Source organism: Anolis carolinensis, chromosome 3, assembly GCF_035594765.1.
Source record: "Anolis carolinensis isolate JA03-04 chromosome 3, rAnoCar3.1.pri, whole genome shotgun sequence".
NCBI lineage: Eukaryota > Metazoa > Chordata > Lepidosauria > Squamata > Dactyloidae > Anolis > Anolis carolinensis.
In genome coordinates, this window is record NC_085843.1 from 209204519 (window position 1) to 209229495 (window position 24977).

The 24977-nt window shown below is 38.9% G+C and overlaps 1 protein-coding gene across 3 annotated transcripts in view; it reads left to right on the plus strand.

Annotated features, from left to right (window-relative positions):
- Positions 1–24977, plus strand: part of htr7 (5-hydroxytryptamine receptor 7) — a 58737-nt gene that overhangs the window by 1460 nt on the left and 32300 nt on the right. The window lies entirely within an intron of this gene.

A 24977-nucleotide genomic window follows, 5' to 3' on the forward strand; every position in this document is an offset into this window, starting at 1 on the left:
TTCTTTTGTTGTTGTTGTTGTTGTTGTTGTTTTTGCACTACAAATAAGACATGTACAGTGTGCATAGAAATTTGTTCGTATTTTTTTAAAATGATAATTTGGCCCCTCAACACTCTGAGGACCATCAACCAGCCCTCCACTTAAAAAGTTTGAAGACCCCTGTAATAGATGATCTGTGGTTTGCTCTTCTCTACACTCACATGTTGTGGACTCCATTTGGTGGCCCCATTTCTTAAGTTTATCTCTGCATCTCCTGGTGCCAAAGCGCAGTCTGTTCAGCACATTCCAAGTCACCCAGTGTGGAAGTTTCTCATCTGGTATCAGGCACTGATTGAGGTTCTGAGTTTTAACCTGCCCCCTTTGGACTCTCACTTGCTGAAGTGTTCCTGCAAGTGTCTCTGTAGATCTTAGGAAACTGTTTCATGATTTAAAGTGTTGGGTTGCTGGCTCATATCCAAACGAAGGATAGGCCGGAGATGTCAATGCTTTGATCCTTTCATTACACACCACTACTTCCCGGAGACTGTCAGGTGGTGCAATACCAGCTAAACAGTATAATTTCTCCAGTGGTGTGGGGCGTAGACATCCTGTGATAATGCAGTATGTTTCATTAAGAGCCACATCCCCTGTTTTAAGGTGTATTCTACACTGGGCATGCATACTCAGCAGCAGAGTAGCAAAGCACAAGGGCAGAGGTCTTCACTGTATCTGGTTGTGATCCCCAGGTTGTGCCAGTCAGCTTTCGTGTGATATTATTTCTAGCATCCACTTTTTGCTTGATAGTCAAGTAGTGCTTCTTGTAAATCAGAGCACAGTCCAGAATGACTCCCAGGTACTTTGGTGTGCTGCCTTGCTCCAGTGGGATTCCTTTGCAGGTAATCCTGAGCTAGAGATGGTTGTTTGTTCTTAATATGAAAAGCTCATGTCTGTGTTTTAAATGGATTAGGAATCAGCTGGTTTCCCCTATAATAGGCAGTAAGAGCAACTAAAGCTTCAACGAGCTTATGTTCAACCATTTCAAAGCTCCCTGCTTGGGCGGTAGTGGCACAATCGTCAGCATACACTGGTATGCTGTTAGGAATTGTGCGAGTCCAAACCCCTGGAGGGCTGAAATTTGCCCATGCTTGATCTACATTGGGATGAGATCCTGGGATATAGGGCAGTGTAAATCCAACCCTTGCTTCCCCTAAGGGTGAAGTGGAAGGGTGCCCTCACACCTGCAGAATAGCATCATAGAGTTGGAAAAGGCCACAAAGTACTATCCAGTCCAACCTCATTCTGCTATGCAGGAAAAGCACTCCATCAAAAAAAAAAAACCCTTCTGAATGATCATTCAAAACCTCCAGAGAAGGATACTCCATCACTCCCTAAGGCCTCTTCCACACTGCCCCTATAGCCCTGGATCCGATCCCAGATTATCTTCTTATCCCAGATTATCTGGCAGTAGAAGGAGCCGCGGTAGCGCAGTGGGTTAAACCCTTGTGCCGGCTGAACTGAGGACCTGATTTTTGGGTTGCTGACCTGAAGGTTGGTGGTACAAATCTGTAAGACGGGATGAGCTCCCGTCTGTCAACTCTAGCTTGTGGGGACATGAGAGAAGCCTTGCAGCAGGATGGTGACACATCCGGGCGTTCCCTGGCCAATGTCTCTGCAGACGGCCAATTCTCTCACACCAGAAGCAACTTGCAGTATGTTCTCAAGTTGCTTCTGACATGATAAAAAATAATCTGGCAGTGGAGACTCATATAATCCAGTGTAAAGCAGACAATCTGGGATCAGATTCTGGCATACAGGGCAGTGTGGAAGGGGCCTAAGAGCCTAGAGGGGTTTCCTCAGGGACAGTTCCCTCGGACAAGTATGTGCAGTGGGGAAGAGAAAACTTGCTTCTTCCAAAGGGTACTCTGAAAAGTTGCATTCACTTGTGCATTGTAGTGTGCATCAAAGAGCTTAGCTTGGAAGGGGTTCCCTCACAGGCAGCTCCCTCAGAAGAGCATGGGTGCAGGAGAGGCAAACCTAGTTTTCGGGTTGTTGTGTGCTTTCCGTGCTGTATGGCCGTGTTCTACCAGCATTTTCTCCTGATGTTTCGCCTGCTTCTGTGGCTGGAATTTTCAGAGGAAACCTTGTTTTCCCCAAAACAGGCCTGAAACCGGGGGGGGGGGGATGGTCAAGGATTCAGCCCCCCCCTCAAAATGTTTCAGGTTAAAAACACCTCCGTTTTATTAATGATTTTAACTGGTTAACCAATTCATTAGTTAACCAGGTTTTTTTTTAGCCTGAAACATTTCGGGGGGGGGGGAGGAGGGTTGAACCCTTAACTCCCTTCCCCTGGTTACAGGCATGCTCAAAAATATGTGGTGAAAAGTTGAGATCACACATGTGACGTCGTGTGTGTCTACACAGAAGAGCATAGGCTCACTTTTGCTGGTATGATCAGTTGAAATGTCAGCCCTTAAACAATCAATAAAGAGTCAAGGAAAAAATTAAGAGGAAGGTTGAGAAGGAGAACTTAGTTTGGGATACAGACCACTTGGGGATGAGGGTTAATTAAACCTCAGCCAAATGTTCCTTTTTAGGGTTGGTAAAGTAGATTAATTGTCCCACTTTCCCATCATTGATAATAATGTTGTGGGGTTTTGGTGTTAATAATGAAAAGCCTGTGAAGCCAGTATGACCCAGTGGTTTAAGCACTGGACTATGACTCTGGAAAGCAGAGTACAAATCCCTGCTCTCACTGCCTGACTCTGGGCAAGTCACACAATCTTAAGTCCCAGAAAATCTTGTGATAGGCTCACCATAAGTCGGAAACACTGCAAAAAACTCTTTGATAGGGAAGCCACAAGTCAGAAATAAATTGAAAACACACAACAACAACAAAATGACTATCCCAACAGTACTTTCCACTCACTCCTGTGAAGGGTTGTCATCCTGGTCTTTTAGTGATTGTGAGGGACTCAAGATAAATTCACATAAGATTTTTGAATTCCAGTGTAAGTTGTGACCAAAACCTGCTTTGAAAATATTTTATTGAAGTGAACAATCTATTTCTAGTACAGATTCAACAGAGTAGTATTTTTTATTGACACTTAGGTTTATTGTGGGACATAATATTAACCTTCACAATGGAGAGATAGTTACCATGGTGACGCAATGAGTTAAACCCTTGTGCCAGCTGGACTGCTGACCTGAAGGTTGAGTTTCTGACCTGAAGGTTGTTAGTTCGAATCAGTGAGATGGTGTGAGCTCTTGTTTGTCAGCTCTTGCTTGTGGAGACATGAGAGAAGCCTCCCAGCAGGATGGTAACACATCTGGGAATCCCCTGGGTGATGTCTCTGTAGACGGCCAGTTCTCTCACATCAGAAGGGATTTACAGTATGTTCTCAAGTCTCTTCTGATGCAATTTTAAAAAAATAAAAATAAATAAAAAATGGAGAAATAGAAGGGACAGAAATGATTCTGGGTTAACAAATTGTTAGTAAAAAATTATGATTCTATAGATGTGAAACCAGATGGTTGAGGTATATCTTATGTGCCTAGAAGTGGTAAATCTTATAGCTTGGATTCCATTTAGTATCTTGAAATATTTTACCTTTGCAGATTCTACCTCTAGGGAAAAGTGAAGTTTATTTCTTGCTTTTCCATTTGTGGTTCCCAATATTAAATTATGCTAATTAATTAACATACTGAAATTTTGAGGGGGGGAGTTAGAGTAAAACATAGTGATACTCTTGGAAGTTTGAATGGAGTAAGTGAATGGAAGTATTTGAGAGAGAAGTCAGTTTTAAAACCATTCCAGCAGAGGTCTCTTTTGAGTTGTTCATTATTTGTCTGGAAAGAATAGGTTCTGTATGAAGGTTAGGCAAAAAGGGAAAGGTAGGATGGGAGTAGGGGAAGGAGAGGGGTTTATCTGAGATACAACCAGAGAGATGTCATCTTACCTCTGTGAAACTCTGCAAAGCAAGCAAGATTTCTTTATAACAATGTGCTAAATAAGGTATATCTTCCGGTGTTGTTGTGACTGTCAGCTTGATTCTGGGTAGAGTTAGACAGCTCTATTAAATTTGACAGAGTTCATTTCTGGATAGGATTTCAGTATAGCATTACTTTTTGTCCTTCAACATTTTCATACGTATTGAAACAATATTATAATTGTTGTCAGGACAGCTATTCCCAATAATGATTGGAATTTAAATTGGGGAAGGGGGGATATGCACCACCAGATGTGATTGAGATGTATCTCCCAACACCCAGTTAGTGGTAGTTGATGACTGTCATGTCCATAGAGTGGTCAATCCACTCTGGATATTAGTCTGGGCTCCAAAGGAGCTTTCCAAAGTGCTGGATCTAGCCCCTCAGTAAGTTCAGTAACATGGACAGAAGTCTTAAAGGTACTGCTTGCTGCCATGGAATCAATGAACTGCCAACCCGTCCTTGATTTGGACCTTTGACATGCACACTGGTTGATAATGCTTACCTTGATAGTGAAGGAATGAAGAACACAGTGCAATTATCATTGTGAAGAATACTTCAAAGCAGTAACTGTAGTCTATTTTTTGTCATTTACTATTTATGAATTGGAGTTTGTTATCCATGAATGTCAAAATTCAGGATCCTTTGTGAATGATATACATTTTGATAGTGAGAAAAGTAAAAGGGATGAATATCAAGGATTGAACAGACTAGAAGAGGGAACTTTTGTGCTGAAAAGTTCTGTTCTCTCTTTCTCTTCAGTAATAGTGGTCTCATCTGAATTGAATTTTAACAGAAATTATGTTAATGTCGATGAAAGAAGACTCTAAACTTGCCCTATGGGGGGCTGACTGATGCCAGTAAGGTTTCTCCTACTTTGACGGAGGTGTTTTGTGCATTTCTCTTTAGAGATGCATCTACACTAGATAATTAATGCAGTTTGACACCACTTTAACTGCCATGCCTCAATGTTGTATGATCATGGGGATTGTAGTATTACATTGTCTTCAGCCTTATCTGACAAAGGGGGCTGCTGCCTCACCAAACTGCAGCTCCCAGATTTCCATAACACTGAGCCATAGCATCTACACTGTGTTAATTCTACACATCCTGGAACAGAACAGAAAAAGATTTTTTTATCTTACTCCTCCCCCCTTTCCCCCCAGCAAGGTGTATTATTGTCTCAAAAGCCATCTGAGTTATTTTTGGCAAAGGAAGAAACAGCATCCCACAGCTGGCTTTCCTCTTTCCTTCGAAGCAAACATTCTACATTAGAGAACTAGCCATCCATTGTACTCCAGGTCTTCTGCCTTACTCTGCCTAGGGACCTGGCAGCCTAATTTTGTTGATCTTCTTGAAGCCAGGTGACACTATGGGGTTGGGAATTCCCTTGGTATCCCCTCAATATACTAAATGAACAGAGCACATCTCTTATCACACTGTCCTCTCCAGTTATTGAACACAGAGAACAAAAAAGGCTCAATTGAGAACGGCTTGTGTTGTGCTCAGCTGCTATCTCCAATAAGTGATCACAAAGAACAGCAGCTTTCCACCATCCTGTGTGATTCTCATCTATACTATTGGTAAGCTTAGCAAGTGCCTGGCTGAATCTCCACACATCAGAGCAGGAAAACAAGCAACCACATGTGGGAGGAGACTTCTGGAAAATGGACTGGGCTCTCTAGGACCCTTGAAAGCCTAGATCAGTGGTTCTCAATCTGGAGTCCCCAGATGTTTTTGGCATTTGACTCCCAGAAATCCTAACAGCTGGTAAACTGGCTGGGATTTTTGGGAGTTGTAAGCCAAAAACATCTGGGGATCCCAGGTTGAGAACCTCTGGCCTAGATGGAGAATCCCTGTGAGACAAATTACACCAGAAACTAGAAGGCCCCCTTCTTGGTCCAATGGTAACATCAGAACTACCCGAATGTTTGTGCATTGGTAGACTTTTACACTGAAGCTGAATCTATGGCTGGTGTGGGTAAGACTAGTGGCCACGTTGGGAGGCTGTGGCTTTTAGGTGAAATCCTGCTGTCCCTATCAGTGCATGATGGCTAAGCAGCTCTATCGTAGCAAAATTCCTCAGGGAAATTGAAACAAAAGGAAAGATACTATGGAGCTATGCCACCAAAACTGCATCAGAAATTTGGGGGTTTGAGCAATTGCTCTATGGAAAATCTCCAGATTAAGTAGAGAGGGAGGAAAATGTTAGCCAAAGTTGGCAGAGAAATGTATGATGCTTGCAAGCAGTGTGATTATTATTATTTATTTGTGTAAATAAAAACTACTAACTTGAAAAAGAGATACTTAAAAAAAATGTCATGACTTCTGTTTTATTCGATATTCAGGTATATGAGTAATGATATTGCTTCATATATTAGAAAGAACTTATCGACAGTTAGAGCTGTTCAGCGGTGGAAAGTCCTGCACATTTTGGATAGCCATCTGTCAGGAATGCTTCTTTCTTGATTTCCTGTATTAGCAGAGGTTTACTCTTGAGGGAGCCTTCCGTGGTTCTCAGTCCCTGTCACCAGAAACCATGTTGTTAATTTTTTTCCTCCTCTTTTCCACAGAAATCTTTAATCTTTTGAGAATTTTTCAGTCTTCCCCTTTCCTTAGCCCTATTATATTTTTGAGTCACAGAAAGGGCAAGTCTTTACATGCGTGCTCCACCCATTGTACACTGTTGATTTTCTTCTTTGTTTCATATTCTACCTTAACATGACAGGCAGAATGGTGACAACTACATTTCAATGGCCCTAATATATTTTTTTTGTAATTTTTAGCACAGATTTAGCCACTTCCATTCCAGTCTAGGAAGCTCAGGTGTCATTAACCACATACAGTTTCTTGTTCTTTTTTTAGCTTCATCGTGCATTCTTGCTGTGGGAGGGTATCACTGATGTGCTTTGTATTTTCTGTGCTGCAGAGTCCAGACATCTGTGTAGCACTGGCGCTATCAAAACAGAAGTTTTGATAAGACTAAATTTTCTCCTACTCTGAAGTTTATTTTTCAATAAAAATAATGTGCAGATCGTGGATAGAAATCATACTTTGAACATTTGTGATGTTATCTGTTGTCAGAAGCTGTCATGTCACTATTAGTTTGTTTTTCCTTTCACCTGGTTTCAAAATTGCAGCTAGGTAGTCAGGCAAGCTTGAAATCCCAAACTTCATGAGGGCAGGCTTGTCTTCTGGACCAGCAGGATTTTCTTTTATTTATGCTGGAATGTCAAGAATGGTAAAGAATAGAATGGTAAGAAATGTCAAGACAGGCTTTTGTCTTCTCCTTGCTTAACAGCTTATGGGGTGGAGATGTTCCCCACTGAGCAATTTGCTTGCTACATGGGAGTATAATGTGCAATCTAGGCCACATATTCAGATAACTTGGAATAGTGAGGTGAGCTTTGTAATAGAAGTGGATGTTTTTACTCTATTTGTTAAAGTAGTTTAAGGGCACTTTAACAGGTTTGGATCCATCCTAGGATTGGTGGTTTGGAGAGACACCTCAGAATTATCTACAAAAGAGGTCCAGGACACACTCTTGAAGAATAGCACTAATTCTTTCCTATCTAATTTATTTATTTACAGTGTTTATATTCCACCCATCTCACCTCAAAGGGGACTCAGGGCGGATCACAGAACACACATATGCGGCAAACATTCAATGCCGTTTGTACACTAAAAAGACAGACAATTGTACATAGATAGAAGTATATATGTTTTCCCCATCTTTGGCATCTTGGAGGCTTGTGCTCAGTTCTGGCCATGGGGGGGGGGGGTGCTGTCTCTCCATCTCCCTATCTAAGAGCTTTTTCGTAAACTTCCTCCTTGGTCAAATCACTGGCATTTTTCTGACATTTCCTTATGGGTGCCTTAAAATACCTCCGTGCTTTTTAAGCGGTGTCTATTTATCTACTCACATTTTGCATCTATCGAAGCAACTCGCCAAACTGCAAAACTTAGAAAAATGAGATGTCAGGGAAGTTAATATAAAAGAACGCGGATCCGGTAGACCAGATAGAGACCTGGAACTCAACTGTGTTCCGTATGTTCTCATGAATTAACATTTGTTGATTGATTTTGGCATCAGTAAATTTCAAAGAAAATGATCATAATAAATAAAATTTTGGGTTACAAAATTACTAATTTATGTTGTCTATCCACCATAGTTGCAAGACCAGGATGGGGTCAAAGTGAGAGAAAGAAAGCCCCACGTTATAGTTTTAGTTTTTCAGTGTCCTTAGTCTTCTCTGTGAAAGAGAGTTGGTACCTCAGCAAACTAGAAATCTCAGGAGTCCATAGAATTGAGCCATTGCAGTTAAAGTGGTGTAAAATGTATTAATTCTATAGTATAGCCACATCCTGTGATCACAGCTAAAGTGATATTAAATTGCCATAGCAGTAAAGTACAGATATACTTTAGGAATTTTAGCATTTTGTACCCCCTCAAAACATATGCTAAAGATGTATAGTAGTTTTGTCCTATTTTGTAGTATGAAAACCAGGTTTTAGAGTAACATGGCTGAGTGTCTGATACAAGCTCTGATGAAATCTGGTACTTTAAATTAATACAGCTTCATTGGAGACCTGTAAACATTCTTGAGGTGACCTTGGGTAAGTCATGCACTCTCAGCCCTATAAGCTGGAAATTACTCAAGGCATACAACAACAACAAGGAACATGGCAAATATAAAAGTTTTAGGGATGAATACTTTTCAGTATTTCACTTTTTGTAATGCTAGAAATTTGTTAATTGAAGGATAATCTCATTGGAAGGCAGAATTATTACTTGGAGGCAGTGCTCTCATTTCAGTCACCCATAGCCATACCCCTTAGGAAGAAATAGGACCTGTCAATAGATTTCTGCGTGATTGGCAGTAGACTGAGAAAAATTCTACTCCCAGCAATGTGACAAGGACATAAACACATGCACATACTTATAATGCACCAAAAATGAAAGCTGCAGGCACAATTCAATTTTGGAACTGAAAATGAGTTTTGGGGCTCACAAAATCTCAGTTCTAAGTTGTATATTATTTTCATCTGGCTCTGATACGTTTGGGGATTCTAGTCTAAAATCTCACCACTAGTGGAACAGAGGGAAAAAGCAATTTAAAAGGCTGAACTGCAGTGGTTTAAACAGTGGGCATATTGCAGAAATGGCCTTAGCTGATCTGTATACAGCCAAGGTCATGGTTTCCACAAAGAGAAGGGGATTTCATGGCCAACTTGCATGGATTCCTTGGACTGTGTGGAAGGCAAAAACGTTGTTTTGAGCTTTGTAGGGGCAAATTTTTATGGATTGTGGGGTTGGTTTTTTTTTTTTTTTTGTATCACAGTCCCTCTTCTGAGAAAGAAGCGCTCTAGAGAACAGAAGACTAGATACAAATATACTTCAGTCATGTGCCAATTGTTCTCAAATGTGTTGAGTGTGAACACAACTTGTACCTTTCAAAGGGAAATAAAAGGAATGGATCTCCCAGGTCTTACTGACAGGCTGACTGAATGGTGATACTCAGGTAAAATAAAATAAAAACAAGACCTATAGAGCAACAGCATGTTCTAAGATAGTCAAAACCTTGGGAACCAGGTTTGTATGTGTAGACTTTGAGCCGTGGCTCTTCAGGAGGAGTTTGCTTTACCAGCATTCCTCAGTTGTTCAGGTTTGTGGTAGATCTAGGGGCCTGTTATTACTGCTTCTCAGGGCTGCCTGTCTATGTTTTGGGACTGCTAAAACATATCATCATTAATTAACATCCCGATTCCTCCTGCATTTTGGCTAAACATTGTTTAGTCCCCCTCCCCTTTAACCCAATTTAACCTGGGTTATAATGCATATTTAGAAGGGCCCACAGCAGCAGGAAGAATAAAACAATTGGGACCTGGGGGGTGGAATCAAACAAAAGTGCTGGTGAGTTGTTTGTCTCAATCACAGAGTTACTGTTCACTCAACAGAATGATCAAAATAGGAAACACAACAACATCAAGGCACATTAGAAAATACAGAACAATTATAAAATAATCATTTTGGCAGATAGAAGTGTGACTGGTAAAAATCATACCTCAGGGAAGAAAGGTCAATTGGATGGAATTTATAGCACTTTCTTGCTCTCACCGTGACTTGGCAGGGACTTTGCAGTGGGTGAGAAGATCTCTTAGGTACTTTGGACCTTATACCTGTCTATTTTACTTCTCGGTATAGTTCTTTTCACAAAGATGAAACATATTCTCTAAGGCAAGCTTCTGTAAGCAGCTTCCAAGTTTGTATCTTCTGGATTAAATCCAGAAACAATTCCATATGGAGTACATGGCAGTAATCCAGTCTGGAGGTTAGCAGCATGTAAACCATTGTGTGAAAGTAGTCACAGAATTACAGATGGGAAGATTTCTCATTTTTTATTTTATTCTGTTTCTCAAAATCTTCACTGTATTTTCTTCTTGTCCTTGGTTTTCATCATGGTTGGGGATTTTTTTGGCATGGAAATTATGGCACACTTTTTAATTATTTCCTCTAATATGTAAATTCATGTCACCTTTATTTTATTTATAAATTTTCCTACTTTATCTACACTAGATGTGCATTTTTCAGTTGCATGCGTTTAAGCTATTCTTGTTAAATTATTCTATTGCCTTATGTTTATTTCTTTAAAATTCTCTATAAGCACCACAATTATATGCATTCATTTCACAGTGACTTTCAAGAGCCCTGAAAATACTGCTTTCATTGACACTGTTGAAACCAAGAAAACTGTTTTCTATCTGGCAATTATTGGTATCGTTACTTAGGCCACTTGAGCCTCTAATAACAAAGAATGGATTTAAGAACACAGTGACATATCTCTTCCTTCAGAGAACAGGAAACCATCTACTGTATTTTCTGAGTTGGAGTCTACTTACTTACTTACTGTTCCTCCATCTTGTGGGAATTCAGGTGCAATTTACTGCCTCTCATTGAGCCTACCAGTGGTCTTGAGCCTGCATAGCTAAGCTTGATTCACTTCATGTGTGGAAAAATACAGTGTGTATCATCTGCCTGCTGATGACATCTTGCCCCCAATCGCCAAATAGCTGCTTCCAATAGCTTCATAATGTTGTTTGAGACAAAATAGTATTCCATGGTGACCTGAAGCAAAATTGTCGGGGGGGGGGGGGCGGTCAAAGAACACCCCTCTCTGAAATCACACCCCCACCAGTAAAAACAGGAAAATATTGCCATGCTGAGCATCCCATGGAGCCAGCTCAGAAAGACATCATGGTTATGATGAAAACATTCATATATTTTGAGTAATAGGTGCATTTCCCCTGTACCTTTCTACATGATGGCAATTCATCAACTGAGGGCAATCAATGCTCTAAATTAGGCTTAAACTCAGACCAGATAACTAGTTATTATCTAATAATAGTTCTTTGTATAAGGATACGTCAACCACATCTTGGATCCAACCAGTCATCAACTGCTGGCTAGCTCTATTTAGTCTGAGGGACAGATTGAGAAGGCACGTGGTCATACATACCGTTTCTCCATAACCAGGACAAGTGAACTTCCACACAGCTGTATAAAATTCACATTGAACTGGATTATATGGCAGCCTGGACTTAGATATTCCAGTTCAAAGCAGATATTGTGGATTATCTGCCTTGATATTCTGGTTTAAATGGCTATGTGGAAGGGCTCTGACTCTCCCAACAAAGGTAGTTCAAGCACTATATGCTTCACTTACATCACAGAGCCAAATAATGTGACTGCCAAAATGCAGTTTAAAAAATTATAGTGGGTACTTAAGGAGTCAGAGTATTCAGATCACTCAAAAGCGTCATTGAACAGACACTCAAGGATGCAGTGGGGATACTGAAATAAACTTTGTTCTTCACCTGTGTCACCATATGATAGGTATGATTTTGTTTTCTAACTCATTTTAGATTTACTTTGGACCAATACTTTTGCAAGGTATGATTTTTGATAGAGTGATCATGCCAGCAGTTTTTCATGTCTCAAGCAATAGCCTTGACATACACATATTTTAAAAGGACATACTGTATATCCATTCACCAACACTAGAGAGGGGGATCAAGGGTGTAGCCACAGGGAGGGAGAGCAAACGGAGGAAGTTTGTAATTATGGAGGCAATTTCCTTCTTTTGGGATTAGGATGGAAGTTTAAGAGGTCTAATGGCTTCTTGAATTCTCTGGTGGACTTTCCAAATGTAAAGGAAACTCTTAAACCACTGCTTAACACTTTATCCTTCTGCAATTTTGCTTGCTCCAGATAGCAACAGTCAGGCCCCTTCCACACAGATGAATAAAATCCCACATTTTCTGCTTTGAATTGGAATTTATGGCAGTGTGGACTCAGATAACCCAGTTCAAAGCAGATATTATGGGATTTTCTGCCGTGATGTTCTGGGTTGTATGGATGTGTGGAAGGGCCCTCAGTTTATCTATTCATGGTGGGAAATCCTCCTCCGCCTGGCAGGAAATCAGTTGGATAACAGGTATATTTATATTTTACAAAGAGCAGGAGCAAATTATTAAGCAATTTCTTATTTGCTGCTCTTCTGTTCCTAATGGCAGAAGCTGTGGATGTTAATGTGTGTGCTTGCCTCCAAGTTGCGAGTTGACTTAGGGTGACTCCATGAAATTCATAGGGTTTTCTTAGGAAATGACTCAAAGGCATTTTTACAAGTCCCTTCTTCTAAAATATAGCTCACAGAACCTGGCATTTATTGGCAGTCTCTCATCTAAGTACTGTATTAGCTTCCAAGATTAGATGAAACCTGTTGCCGTTGCTCATCCTTTAGAAAAGAAAGATGAAGGAATGACCCACTTGGGTTTTCTCATGGTCTGGTATATTGGTATTTTAAACAATCACTCAGTTCATTTTTAAAGAGTGTTTACAGTGTGTGTCAGTGTGTATGTGTCTTCAAATCCCTTGCCAACTTATGGTAACCTCATACATTTTTCATTGAGTTTTCTTAGGAAAGAAATACTCAGAAGTGTTTTTATCAGTTTCTTCCTTTGAAATAAAGCCTACAGCACCTGGTGTTCATTGGTTGACTCCCATTTGATTCTGCTTAGGTTCCAAGATCAGACTGGATTTTTAAGCTATTTAGGTAATTTTATTAAAAGAGAAATAATAAAATAAATGATATATATGAGAGGTGGATCTTTGGTATTAATAAATACCAAGATATGACATGTAGAGATAAAATTGCTAGCAATGTAGCAAATTTTTGTACTACCTGGAAGTTCTGAAATCCTGCATCGTGGCTTTAATTTTTGAATTGCCATTTCTTCCCTTCTACAGAAATAGGTATTGAAACAAAAGGGACATGGGCACAGAAGTGTAACAATTTCCTACTCTTTCCTTTGGATTAGTTCCTCTTTTGAATTAATTTCTTTGGCAAGAAAATGTAAGAACTCCTCCATCCTTTTTCCTCCTTTTGAATTAATGATTCAGTTTTTCTGTTTTAAACGTGAGCTAATTTTAAAGTTAGTTTATTAAACACAAGTCTGAGAAAAGGCTATTAAAAATGAAAAATAAAACCTGGGAAAAATTAATGAGGTTGTTGATGTGTAAAAAAGAAGCTTTGTTTTTCAGAGACCTCTCTTACAGTTGTTTTACTTGTCTAGCTCCATCCTAGAGCTTTAGAGAGATACAGCAACTATGGGAGATGCTTGGTAAAGTGATTTTGCTTTCTGCTTGTTTTTGGGGGGCCTGCATCTCTTGCCCCAGTTATCCAAAGCTGTCAGCAGGGGTTTGCAAACTCCACCAGTAGCTTATGGGATCTGTTTGTGTATTATCTTTTAATGTGCCGCTTTGCTACTTACTTTGCTACTTATGGAGGAAACACAAATCTTTTGGATGGTTAGGGGAACTTGTCTGTTAGGAATTCATGAAAATTACTCTTCCAGGCATCTTTATGAGCCAGTTTGTTGTTTTGCAGTGGCTATCCAGCACAGTTTCCAGAATGTTTAAATGGAGAAAGCCATATTTTTGTTGTTTTGGCTCTACAAGTTGTTTCTGATATATAAAGACCTTAAGATTAATCTAGCATGGGGTTTTCTGGGTCTTTGAGTGCAATAACTTTATTGGCAGAATCTGTGTTCTCATTTGTCAAGGGTATGTTGCTGTTGTGGTTTGCTGCGTTGACTTTAACGTATAGTGATCCTATGAATCAGAAAAATCCAAGATCACCAATTCAGATCTTCCAAACGTAGGGCTATGTCATCCTTGATCAAATCTATTCACCAGTCCCTCTTTTGTTATTGCCATCTACTTTACCAAATATTATTGTCTTTTCCAGTGAGTTACATCATCTCATGAGTCTCCTTGTGGAAAGAAAAAGTGGGGTACAAATAAACATAAACATAACAATAATAATAATAATGATAAATCCAAAGTATGACAACCTAATCATAATCTCTTCCAGACAGTATTCAGTCTTGATTTGCTCTAAGACCCATTCACACGATGACCAGTAAATTGGGGCTGGGTCACTTAAGATGCCAATAATCTTCTTTGGTTCTCCTCCCTCTTCCTTTCAAATAGTGCAGTCCCAACTTGTTTAGTCATAATGACGCCCCTTCAGTCAAAATGTATACTGGATTGTTATCAATGTCTGGCCATATGCTGTCTACATTTTTCATCCCAAAGCAGACGTACATTTAATTTCAACAAGATCTTCATATTCTGGCACAGACTGATTTTTTAAAAAATTTAAAACATGAACAGTTTACATTTTTCATCACTGGGAGTGGTGAGAGTTGAAATTGAACTGCCATGGAAAGCACCATGCTGCGAATGATTATACAAGTGTACCATCCATACACTGTACATTCAGATCTTTACGTGTGGCTCTTCCAGGTAGTTAAGACAGCTAGTTAAAATTTTGACAATCAAATTTCATACTAATTAATCCAAATCCATTGACCTGGATTAGAGAATACTTGACCCTCCAGATATTTTGGATTACAATTCCCCCAAACCTTTCACAACACAGCCTTTCACGATACTAATGAAAACATCTGGAAACCAAAGGTGTCCAACCCTTGCCATCCACATTTAACTGGTTTCAAAGAAGACTTTTGTTGCCTCTCTGAAATTTTAATGAGCTGCACATGCACATTTGTCCATATATTGATCTCTTTAGCTAAACATCTGTAAACTGAATAATTTTTGTTTTTACAAACTTAATTTTGAGCTAACTAATAGGATTGTAACTGGATGAAAAAAAAAACCATACAGCACAATCCTAAATATATCTACTCAAAAGTAATTTCTATTTATTTCAGTGATGCTTATTTTCATGAAGGTAGATAAAGCCGCTTACATCTACAGTGAGAGGCTGCATTGGACTTATTCCCAGGCAAGTATGCACATGAGAGAAAACAATACCTCTAAATAACAAAAAGCATACCTCAATAGTTTTTAGATAAAACCTACATATAGGCTAGTGGTTCCCAAATGGTATTCTGTGGAATCCTAGGGTTCCACAAAAGCACCGTAAACGTTCAGTGGAAAATCTTTTAAAAATCTTTTAAACAAATCAGTCTGTGTCAGAGTATGAAGATCTTGTTAAAATTCAATGTACCTCTGCTTTAAAAATGAAATTGGAATATGTGCAACTGAATTACATTTATGCAGAATTGATAGACATATTAGTCATCAGTAGCCAGAAAGGCTATTCAAGCAATGTTCCTCTTTATGCCCATCTATCGATGTGAATCAGGCTTTTCAACTTATGCTTACACACACACACACACACACACACACACACACACACACAAATATAGGAATAAGGCTACGCTGCCCTAGATTTACATGACTCCCAATGACTTTGCTCACAGATTCACTGGAACATACAATTCCCCTTCACCACAACAAAGTGATGAGCTAGTGAGAACAACTCCCAGTATCCTCTAGGTAGCATGACTTCCAGTCTTACTATCTAGATATTCTGTGAGCTAGTGGTCTGCTTTCCCCACTTGGTTATTGTGTGACCTTGAGCGAGTCACACATTCTTTGCCCCATAAAACCCTGCGCAGGATTCCCAGAAGTCAGAACAATCTAAAGACACATAACAATAACAAAAATCATCCAAAAAGGTTGTTGTATGTTTTCTGGGCTGTATGGCCATGTTCTAGAAGTATTCTCTCCTGACGTTTTGCCCACATCTATGGCAAGCAGAGGTTGTGAGAGGCATCCAAAAAGGCATTTTTCCATCTCTTTTAGCTAACTGGTTAGTTACCACAAAGCTTACACGCCACTGAAATAACAACATAGGTTTGTCTTAAAGCTGTAATTCTAAGTTGGCTAACTAGATAACATAAAGGGTATGTTCCATTGCATTAAGAGTTACTTACTTGTGAGTAAACATGGTCAAGGTTTGTTGTGTGGCAGGAGAGAATAATCTTTGGATGCACACCAATTGGGGTTCCAATCTGATAATTTGTCACTTTGCTTTTCTCAGTAATGGAATCTGTACAATTGGATCTTCCATTCTTGTTGTGAAGGATTATCTCTAGACTTGGAGTTCTGTAAAATGATGGCATGATCTTCCTTTTCAGAGGGACATAATGTTTGCTAGGGAGAAAAAAAATGGCTTAAGATATATTTGCATAATACACATACTCTTGCTTATTGAAGAGGAGTTTCATTCCATAGCCTGTGAAAGACTTGCGAAAGGGGATGGAGCCGGGGGTGGGGTGGGTGGGTGGGTGATGAGGTGGTGGTGGAATAGTCTAATGCAGCCATATATTTTATTAAAATAGTAATAGGCAATTTGGCTGTCTTGCTAGGGACCTGGAAGGCATGTATCACTTGTTAGGCAGCTTACAATTTGTCTTTTCGACCACGGAAGTCGAATTTTCACAATAGCATTCCCAGGATAGAGTCACTCCTGGCTACTTGGATCAGCCTTTATATACCTGTTTTACTATTCAGATGTGAGTCATAAAAACCCTATATTAGAATTCCGTTCCCTCAGGGTTGACCAAGATGATTATATGTTGCATATTTCAGAAAACCATTCTGATGTCTGGTACATAATTGTAAAAGACCTGTTGAAATGTACCCTCTAGGTAGGTGGAATGAATGCTTTAATCACATTGAAGCGGTTCAGATTCCTTATTTATAGACTAGCAGGGATATTCTGAACGTTCTTTATATGGTCATATCATCAGATATAGAGTTTCTGGGCTGGTTCAGAAATTGCTGAAATGTGTGTATGAGAAATAACTTTGTAAACAGCCTCTCTGGGGTGGGCATATCATATGAGTCATATCTGTATACAAATTAGGTAGTACAGGGACCAGTTTGGTGATTCAAATTTTCTTGGATTTGATTTAAACCAGAAAAGTCTCAGGTCCGATCTACACAGCCCTAAAAAAGTGGGCCGGTAATGATACCCACTGATCACAGATCAATCTGGAAAGATATCTGACTGCCATCCTGCCAAAATTGTGGGGTTTCATTTGGCCTCCAACCTGAGTGAAATGCCAGTTTTCACTTGGGTTTTTATAGCTGTATTTAAGCGGCCTTAGACTGTACTGGAATCCGAATAGGAATTTGGACACCCAATGATCACACCTTCCATTAACTTTCTTTTGATAAATCAAAACAGTCATAGTTTTTGTTTTCTTCTGTTTTTTTATGTAGAAGTGTATGAAAAAAGAAGCCTAATAGATTTTCTAAGAGATTGAGCTTGCTAGACTTCAGATAGATTTACCTATGGTTTATTATGTTAGCCACCATTAAAACCTCTATGTGTGCTTCTCTTTTACACTCAGGGTAAAATAGCAATTCTGCTCTTATTTTATGTTAGGTTTGATTTTAATTTAGATCTCTATTGTTGTTTAGTGTTACATACAAACACACTCTAGTCTCATCTATACTGCCATATAATGCAGTTTGAAATTCCCTGACCCTTGCATTCTGTGACATTGTTTGCACCGCATTGAAGACTCACACTGCCTGGCTTTCTTTTCTCCCAGTGGCTAAATAGGTCTGCATCATTTTGGACTGATCTGATCCATATGGACCATTCAGACCCATGTCCTGCCTAGACCAGGACCTGATTCAGATAGGTCTAAACCAGCCCTATTCAGGTTTCATCCAAATTTGTTGTGTGGTCGCAGTACAAATGTACACACATATATCCTAGATTAGATAATGTGATTCTGCATCCATGGATTGAACCACCTGTGATTTGAATCCCCTCCCCTCTAAAAACCCCTAAACCTTGATTTTACCATTAAGTATAAGAGACATCATTACACTAAGGTAAGGTAAAGTTTTCCCCTGACATTAAGTCTAGTCGTGTTCGACTCTGGGGGTTGGTTCTCATCTCCATTTCTAGGCCTAAGAGCCAGCTTTGTCTGTAGACGCCTCCAAGGTCATGTGGCCAGCATAACTGCATGGAGCACTTACCATTATACTAGACCATGGTATATAATGGGACATAAACTTCCATGGATTTTGCTACCCGTGTGTGTGTTCATGTGTGTACCCCAGTGGATATCACGAGTCCACTGAATTCACTTTTAACTCAGACAAAAATGACTTACCTTGTCTCTAGAACATGTTCATATTTATAGAGACTGAAACCATTTGTGAGATATTGCAGTTACCTTTTCTGCACCTTTTAATATAGCAATAAACACGAAAGTAAGTTCTATGTTTGACTGAAAGCAAAATATATGAGGCAGGAATATTATTATAATCTCCCCACTGTTTTTTTTTTCTCAGTATAAAGTTGCTTCCACCCTCAGAAGCTATTTTTCCTGTCAGAGAGAATACAGATAGCAACTCTCTCTGTTTTGTGTGTCTGCTGACTGGGAAATGTTGTTTCTTGTTGCTATGTGTCTTCAAGTTAACTTTGACTTATGGTGAACCTATTATTGAGTTTTCTTGGCAAGACTTATCCAAAGGATCTTTTTACAGACATTATAGATGTACACAGGAGAGCTGATCATGGATATTATGATGTGAGATTTTACCCTAAAATCTTCCAGCAGCCTGAGAAGAGTTTGCTTTCACACTGTGTCTCATGTTCTCATGTTAGATTAGAATGTATAGGTAGCAATGAACATGTGGTTTGCCCAATATTTTTGAATGCTGACAATCATTTCTCTCTCCAGTTGGTTATACTGTACTTCCTAGAGCTGTTGGGACTGGGCACTCTGGCAACATGAGAAGAGCAATTCATTCTCCCATCCTGGAACAGTGTGGAAGTCAGACCACAGTAATGCTATATGGCTGTGGCTTCACATTTGCCATTTTAACTTTTGCAGATATGATCATTCACAGATTTGATCAAAATGTTTTATCTAGGAATCTCTAGGTTCTTCAGTGTGACTCTGGCCAACTTTACCAGTTGTACTGGAGGATCTAGAGATTCCTAGAGAGTAGTTTACCACATAGGTTTTTTTTTCATGTCAGGAGCAACTGGAGTTGTTTCTGGAGTGAGAGAATTGGCTCTCTGCAAGGACGTTGCCCAGGGGATGCCCGGATGTTTTGATGTTTTACCATCCTTGTGGGAGGCTTCTCTCATGTCCCCGCATGGAGCTGGAGCTGATAGAGGGAGCTCATCCACACTCTCCCTGGGTGGGATTCGAACCTGGCAGCTTTCAGGTTGTGCTGGAAGTTGTGCTGGAAGATCTAGAATTCCTTGAGAAGTGTTTTCTCAAGTTAAAAAATTAAGCATTTTCTTTATTTTCAGTTTTTCACTTTCACAGGGGTCCTGTGCCCCTAATCCCAGTAAATGTCAAGGACTTGTACAAATGTATGGATAAGTCTTACTAGTAGCGTGAGTACTGGAGCCAGAGGGTTAGTAGTTTGTTTGTTGCAGTGACAGGGCACTTGGAGTTTTCCAGTGACACACCCTCTCTCATAATCTTGCTCTAAGGAGAAATAATTGAATCTGAATAATGTTTCCTTTTTTTCTCCTGGGACTATTGTTTTTTTTAACTACAGCAGTCCAAAATTTCTGAGAACTGACAGGAAAAGAAAGCAAATGTTGAGCATTGTCAAGAGGGGAATCTAGTAAAACAATATGTACAAATTTATGGGGCACTTTATGGGAAACATAAATTTATGTGCGTGATGAACAATACCAGTTTACAAAACAAAACAATTATTGTCAGTGGGTAACATGGAAGCTGTGTTCTATAATAAGCCATATTACAACTGGAAACAGGACACAGGCCCTCTTTATCTTTTATATCCTATTCTTTACGACTCAGTGTTTTATTTTTAAAAAAATTAACATCAGCATTGTCGACAAAAGCAATGATGAGCATTGCCTTATGAAACAGAGTTATACAAGCACTTTGGTGAAACTCTAATGAAACAAATCAGGCTAATTCAGATTGATCTCTCCCATCTCTAGAGCATATTAGATTTGTATACTTTGGTTCTGGAGCAGGACAGCATATTACGAAGTCCTTCAGACCGATCCAAATATATTGTTAGAGAAAATGAACTGGAAATGCCCTGGCAGTGTGTCTCCAACATGATCATAAAAGAAAGTTGGCAAGGAGGTGTGAGATGGAGTAGAAGAAAGGAGATTATGCTGCGCTCATGGACAACTCTAATGTGCAGTTTGGGGCATGGATCTCGCCACTACTCTCCAATCACAGTGTTTGTTGAGAAGGATTATGTGAAGTCATCATTCTGTGTCAGTAGTAGATCATGAAACAGCTGTAATAAGGGGTGGGAAGTTGTTGGTCTCTCTGCGCTTTTCCTTAGTTTTCTTGGATTACTTTAATCATTTGTTTGTCCTAATTAATGGGTCTATTTAATAAGTGTTGTGTATGTTTTATATAACAACATTTATCTCTTTCCACATTGTCGTTATATGATGATGTTCTTGTTACTGAGGTGTTAAATGTAAGGCAGGCAGTCGAAGGCCCACCTATATGGAGCACTTAATGAGGGGTCAGTCTGGAGTGGTAATATTCTAATGTCAGCAAAGGCACCTGTGTTATTCACCAGTAAAGGAGGAAAACCACCCCCCCAACTTGTGTGTCCATATTTGCTGACTTGACAAAGGTGCTTTGTGATGGCTAGGAGGCAGTTCCTACTCTCACCCCATGCCCTATATTTTTTAAAAGTAACCTTTTTACACTAAAATACTTCCATATGCCTATGAGTAGCAATGTTGGTCTCACTGGACTGCTTCAGGCACAGAAAACCCTGTTTTTTTAAATCAGAAAATTGAAAGAGAAATAGCATGTAAAGTTGGTTGAAAATGGGTTAAAAAGCTATACCCTCTGTCTGTCTTGATTCAACAAGGACAATCCTGAATAATCTTTTGTTGTCCCACTTCTCAACTGCATTCGTATTGTCCTAGTTTTTCTTTTCTCCTCTGGCTTTTCCCCTTTGTCCTGAGCTTTCTTCAGAGCCAAAAATTGAATGTAGAGTGCAAAATTAGTTTGCCCTCAGTTTAACTCAGAAACTATTTGAGGGCATGCAAGAGCCCAACAATGTATAACCCACTTTTATTGTAAGAAAAGGAGCCTGTAAATTACCTTATCTTCACATTTTATCCTTATTTGTACCTTATTTCATTTTGCTTTGATTCCAGTGTTTCATTCTTGGTGCTTTTTAGCTCCCCCCCCTCCCCTTTTTGGTATGATTTAAGATGTCACACTTCCTGGAAGAATACTTGTTAATCTGTTCTAGGATTAGGCAGGCAGAAGTGGAGAAGAGAAGTATCTCCTGAGATTGTATCTGCTCAAAAAATATCTTCAGATGATGATAAAAAGCATCTAGAGAGCAGAAGCTGAGCTGCAGGAAGCAAAGAAAATGCTGGAAATTTATTTGGGCTGCTTTATTTTTCTGTGAGAGAACTGCTGTGGGGCATAATCTCACAACAGTTTACCCACAGAACTCAACTCACCTAAAGGAATGAACTCACCAACCTTGAATTCTAGGTTTAGGAAACAGAGGTTTTTCCCCTGATATTTTATATGGATCTGAATGCTATGATATGTGACATGTATGTGCTTCAAATTGTTCTTTTATTTTTTTTTCCTTTTAAAAAAGATGGATGCCTGGATATTAACATTATTTTTTGTATATAGGTTTTTTTTAAATTGGTGACCAAAAAATGTTTTGTTTGGAAATGTTTCTGAAATAAGAAATGTCACAAAATAACATGTTTTGAGTAAACAAAACTAAAGAAGATACAACCTTATATTGTCTGGCATTATCAAGAATCTTAACCAATTGAACACTGAAAGCTTGCATGCAGGCACAAATCCAATTACTAGTCTTTATTGGAGTACTTCTTTCTTTCTTTAAATGTTTCTACCTTGTCCATGCTCTCCCTCTCAATATATGTGTGTGTTTGTGTTTGTGTGTGTATATATATCTATATATAATCAGAGTGCCCTATAAATAAAATAAAAATAGTTAAAACAGTTTAAAAATAAAAATAATTTACATAAAATAAAAATATTAAATGTACTTCATGAACTAAAACATATTCAAAGGATTTTAAGAGATTTTAAAACATTAATTCAAATATTAGAATTTGACATTCCTACTTATAACAGAATAGAGTAGACACACTGAATTAATTGCTGAATGGTAAATCAACACTTATAAAAATCCTGTGAACAAATTGTGGATTTCATTTCAGTCAAGTAGAAAGTGCAGATTTGAGAATTCAGCTTGTAGGGAGCCAAGAACTAAGAAGGGAGACAGATAATACAACCTGCAAATACAGAAAGAATAGAAACCTGGGTCTAATTAGCTTAGGTATAAAGGAGACATGAATATAAGACTTGGAACCTTGGAGAAAAGGACGATATTCACTGAAGTGAACGGACAAGTAGGAGTTATAGGACATAGTTTCTGGATCAAAGCTTTCCAAGAATTTCATCTTGGTGACATACTTTTTAGATATATATTATTCTTCAACACTGTAATTCAGTTTAAGTAGTAAACTGGGATAAAACCACCCCCTTATAAGAGATATGGACAAAATGATTTGATATGGCCCGAACTAAGGTTTATGTACAAGTTATTTGGATGAATGGACTGAATTATTTATGTTTTTTAAACTTTGTATAATGTTTTTATTAAGTATTTAATTGATGTAATTGTGCTGTGTGGTTTTATTGAATTCTGTTTTTGGGCATTGAATTTTGCCAACCCTGTAAGCCGCCTTGAGTCCCTATGGGTGAGAAAGGCGGGGTAAAAATGTTGTAAATAAATAAATAAACATACATAAATTGTGGTAACGAAAAGTATGGGGCTATTTCATATCTTATGAAAATATTTCATTGATTTTTTGAAAAAATATATATGATTTATTGCTGATTTCACATAGACGTATAGGTTTCCTATGTGTTCACATAACACACATACATACTGCAGCCGACACAGTAATGTCTTCAGACTCACAATTTGGAAAGCTCCGTTTTGGACCTTTCAGCACCTTAATTGCCCTCTGGATATGTTTCAACATGTGACTATCCTTCTTGAACTGTGGTGCCCAGCATTCCAAGTGAAGTTTGACCAAAGCACAGTAGACCAACGGTTCCACTTTTCTGTTGATGCACCTTAGAATTACGTTAGATGCTGAATTACGCTGTCATTACTCATGTTTAGCTTGTAGTCTAATTAGACTCCTAGATCCTATTCACATGAACTGTTTTTAACCCAAGTGTTACCTGCCCTATATTGGTAGGTTTCATTTTCCCTTCTTCGATGTCATGGTGTTCTTTCATCCCTGTTGAAATTTATTTTGTCAGTATTGGCCCAGCTTGCCTCTTCATCAAGATAATTTTGATCTTGTCCTTTAGGTTATTAGGTAAAGGTAAAGGTTTCCCCTGACGTTAAGTCCAGTCATGTCTGACTCTGGGGGTTGGTGCTCACCTCCATTTCTAAGCCGAAGAGCTGGCGTTGTCTGTAGACACCTCCAAGGTCATGTGGCCGGCATGACTGCATGGAGCGCCATTACCTTCCCGCCGGAGCGGTATCTATTTATCTACACACATTGGCATATTTAGGTTATTAGTTACACCTAATATGCTGCCATCTCCAGATTTCAAAAAACTCATCATATGTACTATTTTCAAGCCAAGTGTCATCTGCCCTGTATTGGTAGGTTTCATTTTTATTTCTTTGATGTGATAGTGGCATAAGATTTGAACCACATTCAGACTTTTATGCCATTGTAATGTATTGAGGATACTTGACCAAGACTGTTGAGGATAGGCTTACTTAGAGGTCCCTCATTCATAGAATCACTATAGGTTGAAAGCAACTTGAAGGCATCTAACAACAACATTATATAGCAATTTGGGTTTGTAGCTCATGATATATCCTTTTTTTCATAATTTCAACTGACTAATTCGAAGTCTCAGGAAGACCATCCGCTGTGACTGAAGATCGTTGTTCATGTTGGGACATTAAAAGCACAAAATGACATGAGAGGCAAAAAAAAGATGGACAATACACAGGTACAAACCAATCTGCCTTTTAGGGATTGGAAACCATTTCCTAAAGGATTCTGGCTGCCATAGATGTAGAAATGACCATTGCTCAAGGATTTCCTGTCTAATCAAGCTTGGCTAATAGAGAATTGTCATGATAAATTCCTGTGAGTTTGACTTGTGTATTTGAAAACATGTGCAGTAACTATATACACTAGCTATGAAATCAACAAATTTTATCAAAACATTGTTTCTTTTTCTTACATTGTATAAGGTTGGGGCGTGTTTAGGTGTGAGAGAGGGAGAACAAGAAGAGAGAATACAGGTCCAGACATGTCTTTGCAAGTAAAGTATATGTCAAACATAAGTACACAAGTTTACGAAACCACACACATTGTGACTGAGAAAGCGAGAAACTGTGTATTTATTCTATTCTGCTTCGTTTTAATCAGAGCATTTCTTTACCAAAATCAATATTTGGATGGCTTGCTACAAAGAAACTCAATTATCTTGAAGTATTTTCCTTGTCAATTATTTCACAAATGCTTTTAGTGAAGTTTTAA